This window comes from Galeopterus variegatus, unplaced genomic scaffold, assembly GCF_000696425.1.
Source record: "Galeopterus variegatus unplaced genomic scaffold, G_variegatus-3.0.2 Scaffold1069, whole genome shotgun sequence".
NCBI lineage: Eukaryota > Metazoa > Chordata > Mammalia > Dermoptera > Cynocephalidae > Galeopterus > Galeopterus variegatus.
The window spans coordinates 417,166-425,634 of NW_007727180.1; positions in this window are offsets into that span (position 1 = coordinate 417,166).

The window sequence follows — 8,469 nt, forward strand, 5'->3', positions numbered from 1 at the left end:
TTCAAAGCACATTGGTTTATTAACCCTTGCTCCTTCCTGCATGGTTCATTAGGTTCAAATTATACCTGATTCACAATTTCAACTACATTTACTTTTAAATGTGTGACTTTCCCATTTATAAGCCAAACTAAACACCAATTTGTGAAAGTTGTTTAGTTGATTTGGCTAGTTCGTAATATTTAAACTGTTCTGTAAAAATAAGTGTCTGGCCACTTGGTATGATTTTTGTGTGAAATTCTCAAAATCAAAATGGTACATCCATAATCAACAACCCTTTAACCTTTCCTTGTCCTAAACCAAAGGGCACTGGTTAGTATGGTGAGATGGGGGGGGGGGGGGGGGGGGGGGGGGGGATATTTTAATTTTTGGAATTTGAAAAGCAGACAGCTTTACTTTATAAGGTTGGAACAGCAGCACCATCCATGAAATATAAACCAAAAATATTAATGTTTCTTAATTTCCTATATTGCTGTTAGTTGGTCTTAAGTTGATAGATGAATGTTTACAGGTGATAAGTATCTCTTACCTCTTTATTAGAAAATTAGGTTAGTAGTGGATTCCTTAAATGGGAGCAGCACCACTTATTAAAACGTACATGGAGAGAATGATCAATAAACAGGTTTTCTAGGATTTTTTTTTTATTCTGGCACATTTATTGATAAACAGGAAGGGAATTTTATTTAAAGTTTTGAAGATCTTTTGTCTCAGTTTTCAGTAAGTTTCTACCTATGTATGGTAATGCCCAGTTTTAAAAAATATTGGTAATCTTAAATATGTCTGCTGTTTAGCTGATTGGTTCTCACATATAATTCTGAAAGAAATTATATAGTATAGGAGTTATTCATTTGGATTAGATTTATTAATCTAGTTACTTGCAAGTCTGATATTTTAGGAAGGAGGTAATTGTTTTTTAATGATGGGTAAACTTGTGCTGGTGTTTTGGATCTTATGATGCGGGGCATGTTCTGCACTGGTGCTAATGTCTAATTTTATATTTACAAACATATCTGCTACCCAGAGGCAAGTATTAATTTAGTCCATATGGACTGTTGACCCCTCTTGAGATTGCAACATATGCATTCCTCAATCAGTGTGTTTAGACTTTCAAGTATCTCATTTCTGAACGTGTAACATATTTATAAACCTCTTGGTTTCCAGCAACATATTACAAAAAACACCTATTAAAAACACTTCACAAGTTCTACTCAGTGTCAGCCATTGCTGTCATCAGAGAATACACAGCAATATCTGATATGTTGCAAGCTTTCAAGGTAGCCTGAACTTTAAAAAGTTGGTCCATTAGTTGTATCTGATGGATGTAAATTTGCCTCCTAGTTCACTTTGTGTCGAGAGCTAAAACTGTGAACCTAACTTTCTCTTATTGGTGGGTAATAACTGAAAATAAAGATTTATTTTCATGCTCACTTCTTAAAAATCAAAACAATCAAATAGGAGCCCATTTATTGTCATGTGTTTCCTGATTTCTACCTGTGTGTGCATACCCAAGATAATGCTCGTATTTAATTTTTAAATTTACTTTTTAAACTCAGTTTTATGTGGGGTTTTTGATAAACTAGGCTGTTGAATCATATTTGGAAGGGATACCTACCTTAATAAGTATTATAGTTGGGAAAGTTAAACTCTTACAAAAATATGAATCTTAAGGATGTGACAATTGACATTTCTCTTAGCTGATGACTTTTTGAGGGTGAAAGTTAATCAATACAGAGTGCCATTTTTATTAACTAGGTATAATACTCTAAAAAGAAAATCTCTTAATGGATACAGATCCCTAAAACAGTGGTGGCTGATGTTTTAGTGAACTTTTATCTTGATGCTTTTAAATGGAAATGATTCTAGAGCTGAAATTTTTGAGACATTTACAGCTTGCATTAAAATAATTGGGCATGCGGCTTCTTTACTCGTTAAATACTATCTTAAGCCCTGTGGAGTTAGGAAAGATTTTTAAATGTCACTAGGTACTATACGTCTAGTTCATTTACTCAGTTTAAAGATGGAAGCAGGACGAATTGTAAATCTACTTAGGGTTTATTTTTGGTATGGGTTTGGAGGGAGAATATTACTCATTAATTCTGATTATGTTAACTTTAATTGCCAGAGATGGTTTTATTGAAATAGAAAAACATAGGGGGCTGCATACAGAGTCTAGATATTGTATATGGGATTTTAGAAGTACATCCTTAAGAGCACTAGCATGTAGAAGGAACCAACAGGTATTAAAAAGGTTTTAAATAAATGTGAAGCTGCTAGAACCTAACTGATGTTGACTTTAAAGGTAAGATGCAGATATATTAATGGGTATGTAGCCCATCTACCAGTCAAATTAACTGGTACAGCAAATTCTAAGACTGTCAGGTGCATGCAATTCCATTTTCTGAAAAAAAGTAAATGCTTAGGAAATAGGTTCTAACCGAAATGTTATACTGAGATTAATATGTAAATAAGTTTTTAGAGTCTGAACACTTAAAACCAGATCTGAATTAACTCAAAAAGCCCATAAACTTGATAACTAGTATGCTTTGCACTGTATATCTAGTAACAAGTTAGTAAAATGATACCCAACCAAACTTCCAGACCCTAGTAATTAATGAAAAGTGAAGGGCTTATATTCAGGATTTTGATGTTGTGTTAGCAGAGAAAATAGGAAGTAGCTTATCTTTGGACATTTGTATTGGTTTGCACTGATACTTTGATTGCCATTGTAGCTGATTTCATTTCTGGATTTCAGGACCTAAGAAGATTTCTAATTTGAAGAAATAGCATTCATTTTCATATGCCTAGAATGAAGATTCTGCATAAAGTAGTCCAGGTTAACTTGGTACTTGACATTTGCCTAGAATTTTGTTGAATTGGGACTAAAATGTTAGCCAATGAATAATGCCCGAGAAAATTTTTGTTTTACTTTTGGAACTTTGCATGTTGAATTCTTGCTTCATTTGGCAACTGTGCTCTGATAGTACTTGGATAAGCACATGTTTAGACATGTTTGACATGTTTGTCAAAGGGCTCAGACTGCCAAGGTTGTTTGGAAAGAAATTGACTAAATACATCAAAGAGGATGAGTGGTCTTTGTTTTTCTCCAGAAAATGGTTGAACATATTTAAGTCACGTTGACTGGTGAACTAAATACAGATAGCTTTCTGTTTATTAATAGGCAGTTGGTTTATTTGTGTATTCTTTGGGAATTCAGAATTTCCAGTGAAAACATTCAATTTTTTCTTTTTTTAAAGGAAGAACTTTTCCTTAAAACCTACAGATACTCGGTTTCAACTTGATTTTGTTTTCCAAGTTTTGTTGTATACTCCTTACATGTTCGCCAAGGCTTTACCTAGGTGCTTAAGTCTACTTTTTTTTTTTTTGGTGGCAGGCCAGTATGGGGGTCCAAACCCTCGACCTTGGTGTTACAACACCATGCTCTAACTAACTGAGCTAACTGGCCAGCCCCACGTGCTTGAGTCTAAATTAGGAGCTTCTGAAGAATATATGGGAATCCTGGATTGGATAAGCCTATTTTTAGGGCAGATGTTCAAGGGGTACTAGTCACAGGGGGAAAAATCAATATACCTAGCAGGTATAGTGTGTGTGCCTCTCTCCACCGTATTTTGTTCCTTACGGAATACCTTGAAAATTAAGTGGCACCTAGTCATTGTATATCAAAATCCTATTAACAATTGGACTGACCCCTTGCATCTTGAGTCCAGTAGCTAGAGCTGGAAGTCATGTTGACTGAAGTAAAGACAGACTTTAGATGCTATGTAATGCAAAGTGAAGTCACTTAGAAACAACATCTGAGAAAGAACTTCTCTTCAGGAAAAATGGACAAAGTTTATTAAGAGAAAATTGCCAATAAACTGTTGCTTGAAGAACTTTACCAGCACTTACCAGTTACAGGAGAGCACGGATGTTTTCTTTTTATACGATCATCAGTCTCTTACTACTTTGGGTTATTAAACTTTAAAAATAACTGCAGATTTTTAGAGGAAAAGTTTTGAATTGATATAAAGATTGCATCTGTAGCTGGAGAAATAACTTACGGACTTGATTATAAGTTATTTTAATCTATTAAAAGCAGGTCAAAAGTTGATATGATTTTTTTTTTAAGGTTTCTCTGCAGCTGCCCTGAAAATTACCCTGCCATAGACAGACTAAAGGGAGTTGTCTGAGTGTTTACAGGAATGCAAAGGAATCCATTCAAATTGAGTTGCAGTATGAGAGGTGGAGAAGAAACTTAGGAAACAATTATCTTTTACAGTGTTTTGAAAAGGTGGCAAATAGTCCTTCACTCCCTTTGTGACAGAATAAAGTTAAGATTTCTGTTTCTTAATGAAATCTTGGGAAGTCCTATTTTCACTTGGAGAGATTTGGGGATGGGGGGAGTCTCTGGTTTGGGCCATGCAAGAAAGATGCCCTTAGGTTATGAAGGCCACATTCTTGGAGCTAATATGTAGGGAGATGTGTAGTTGCCATTTCAGCAAGTGAATTGAGATTTTCTTTAATAAAGGAACAAGTGTTTTTTGTTTTGTTACTAACTTTCATCCAATTTTTAAGGTGTTTTTTTTAGTTTTTTGAACTAGTGAAATGCCCTGGGGGGGGGAGGTGTGAATGTTCCTGTCTTCCCAGTTAAAATTCAGGACCTTTGAGAGCAGTTTATTCTCTGTGACAATCTTATAGTAGCCTTTATAGTGTTTTCTATACTTAACACCTATTACCTATAGGTGGCAAAATGCCAGAAATTGGAAAAGGAAGGTATTTTGAACCTCACTTGACATCCTCTTGCATAGGCAAAGCCTGGGTCTCTTAATGGAAGAATTCCTTAAAGTTGTGGAAATTGAAAAGTGGCCCGAATTGACATAAAGGGACCCCATGACAGCACATAATAGGTTTGTTCCTTAGAAATGTGGAGTTTCAGAGGAACCAACTTTGGAATAAGACCATTTTAAATAGAACAAGAAATGACTACTTGCAGAGTATGCAGTTAATTACCACAGAATGAAGGAAGGCATTAATGTTTCAGCAACTCATACAAGCAACAAATTGAGTCGAATGCAGCCCTAATTCCTTCTTGCTTAAGAAATAGCCTTTATGTTTAGAGAAAATCAGTAGGTAAATTGGGTGAAGGTATAGCTATTTTAAGAGGGAAGAGCATAATATTCTTTGATTACTTTTGTGTTTAAAAGGCATAATGTTATTTATAGCTTTAAATACCCCATTTATCAGTTTCCTTAAAATAATACTTTCTTGGCAGTGATATTTCCTCTTCTGTGGCCTACCTGTGTCTTGTATTATTAGGGTAGATAAGTTAGCAAATTTGGGAGTGCCAGATTCGTCCTGGTTTTATTTCTTTTTAAATTTTAGGTTTTTAGGCTGATTCCTCGAGAATTAAGAATGAACTAGAACTTGAGAAGTATAGAAATACTAGTTTTTGTTTGCCTAGTAAAAATAACTTTTTTGGCCTGAATTTGTTTCAAAGATTTTTGTAGACTTAAAAGATTTTTATAGAATCACAATTATAATCAACTACAGTCAGAACCCTAATGTAAATTTGTAGAACAGTCATCTGTATAGAATTATGGAGTATCTAGGGGCCAGACCATGACTCACTTGGGAGAGTGTGGTGCTGATAACACCAAGTCAAGGGTTAAGATCCCCTTATCGGTCATCTTTAAAAAAAAGAAAAAAAAAAAGTTAAGCTCTGAAACCCCACTGTCTAGTGGAGTATCTAGGGGCCAGACCATGACTCCCTTGGGAGAGTGTGGTGCTGATAACACCAAGTCAAGGGTTAAGATCCCCTAACCGGTCATCTTTAAAAAAAAGAAAAAAAAAAAGTTAAGCTCTGAAACCCCACTGTCTAGTGGAGTATCTAGGGGCCAGACCATGACTCCCTTGGGAGAGTGTGGTGCTGATAACACCAAGTCAAGGGTTAAGATCCCCTAACCGGTCATCTTTAAAAAAAAAAAAAAAAAAAAGTTAAGCTCTGAAACCCCACTGTCTAGTATCAGGTATTAGTTGTGTGACTTCTGTTAAGTTACTTAACTTTTGTATCTCAGTTTCTTCAACTGTTTGATGGCAATAACACCTACCTTAATTGGTGGGGGTAAGAACTGAGTCACAGCTCTTGAAAGCTGCATGCACTAGGTACTGCGTTAGATGTTATTGATCATTATTAATTTCTATTAGAATGGGAATTTGGCAAAAATTGGCATGTTATATAAACTCTGAATTTCAAAGATCCATTACCTTAGTTATGACCTTAACATCCCTGACCCCACCTCATCTGGTTTTGTCATCTACTTTACCTTTTCTACCATCTGACAGGAGTATTAAGGGTTAATGAAAGCGCCAGGCACAAAAGGTGGAAAGAAACTTGGGCCACAAAGAAAGTAGTCAATAGTGTCTGTCTCTAGACCCACTGTCCAAGGTTTTTGGACAGAAATTGGAATATTTAATTGACTATCCAATTACAAGAGCAATGAATATTTGTGATTAAAAGAATGCAAAAATATATTTAGAAAAAAACAACCAATGGCTAAGAGATAACCACCGTTAGTGCTTCAGTGCATATTCTTTCAGATTATTTTTGCATTGATTTATAATAGTAAGATCATTCCATTTAGCCTGATCATTTCCATGTCAAATATTGTTATGCTTTTTTTAAAAGACTGTATAGTATGCTTTTTATCAATTCTAAGATCCATTCCAGTTTCAGGCATATTAAAAATGTGAAAAAAAAATGTGCATCATAGGAATTGATGGCATATTACAGTTTAATTAGAATGTTTTCTACTTAGAACATAAAATAGTAGGGTGTCTTAAAACTGGTTGAGTCTTAGATTCTTTGAAATTTAGTGTTTCATTGTACAAATATATCATGATTTAACTAGGTCCCTACTGAAGTGCATTTAAGGCCTACACCCCAACCCCCTTTGCTGGAATCCTTCATTCAATTTAGGCTACATTGCTAGGAGTGGAGTTGCTTATTTATATTTTATTAAATGTTGCTCAACTGCTCTCCAGAATGGGGCCAACTAACACTCCTGGTTTTGAACACCAGTTACTTGATTACTGGCTAATTTTTTCTGAAATCTTTGTTAATCTGATAAATGAAAAATAGTATTTAATTTGCATTTCTTTGGTTACAGGTGATTGGTTTTTCCCATGCTTATTGGGCATTAATATGCATTTTGTGAGTTGCCCACTCAGATTCCATTTTTCTTTGAGGTATTAGCTTTTTTCATATTGATCTGTAAGAGTACCTTATTAAGAAGGCAGTTTGTCATATGTTGTAAATATTTTCATCTAATTTTATGTGTGTATATGTGTGAGTTTTGCAAGGTTTTCACTTTAATCTATTGGAAATTTATTCTGGTGTAGTAAAGATCCAACTTGTTTCTTTCAATCAGTCAGTGAATTGATTGAATTGCTTACCTTTCAGGGGGAAAGAGGAGACTTCTCTTTTTTCTTTTTTTTTTTGTGACTGGTAAGGGGATCGCAACCCTTGGCTTGGTGTTGTCCACACCGTGCTCAGCCAGTGAGCACACCGGCCATCCCTATATAGGATCCGAACCTGCGGCCTCGGCACTCCCAGCACCGCACTCTCCCGAGTGAGCCACGGGGTTGGCCCAAAGAGGAGACTTTTCTGATCTCTTATTTGAGAGGGTGCTTTATTCACGAGGGTTCACACCGCACTCTCCCGAGTGAGCCACGGGGTCGGCCCAAAGAGGAGACTTTTCTGATCTCTTATTTGAGAGGGTGCTTTATTCACGAGGGTTCACCTATCAGCCTTTCATAAACGTGGATAATGTGAATGTCCATGAGTCCTGCAGGCTAGGAAGAGAAAAACAAGCCTCCTTTGGAGGGCCTGAGCAGTGATATTGAGCCAGGTGACAACTGTATCAAGTGACAGAAAAGGACAGAACCCGGTGGGGAAAAACCAGGAATTGAACACATGGAATTGACTATAATAGAATACAATGTGCCTTGCTTGGCATCTCCTTCACCGGCCTCAGGGCCTTGGTGAGTTGCAGCTGTAGGCTATTAATGGAAACTGAAAAACTGGAGCAAGGTAGAGGGAAAAAGCCAGTAAAAGGAAAAGAAAAAAAAACCTTTGACTTTTCTATTGTCTATAAAGTAGACAAAGGCCCAGGAAATAGAATCTCTGGCTTCTAGGGAAGAGAGGGCCCCTCTAAAGAACAATTCACGGTCAGGATCTCTACATAAGAATTGATGGTGGGGATTCCCATGAACTCATTAAGAATGAGCCCAGGACTCTATTTATAGTATTTAGGTCCCAGAGATTAAGGAATTTGGTGTGTTTCAATAAAGCAGACATTTCTGGGTTGATTTGGAAATGTATATCATGAATGAGGATTTTTTCTTTTTTTCCTTTTTGTCTTTTTTCGTGACCGGCAACGGATCGCAACCCTCAGTGTCGCGCCCGTACCGGACCGG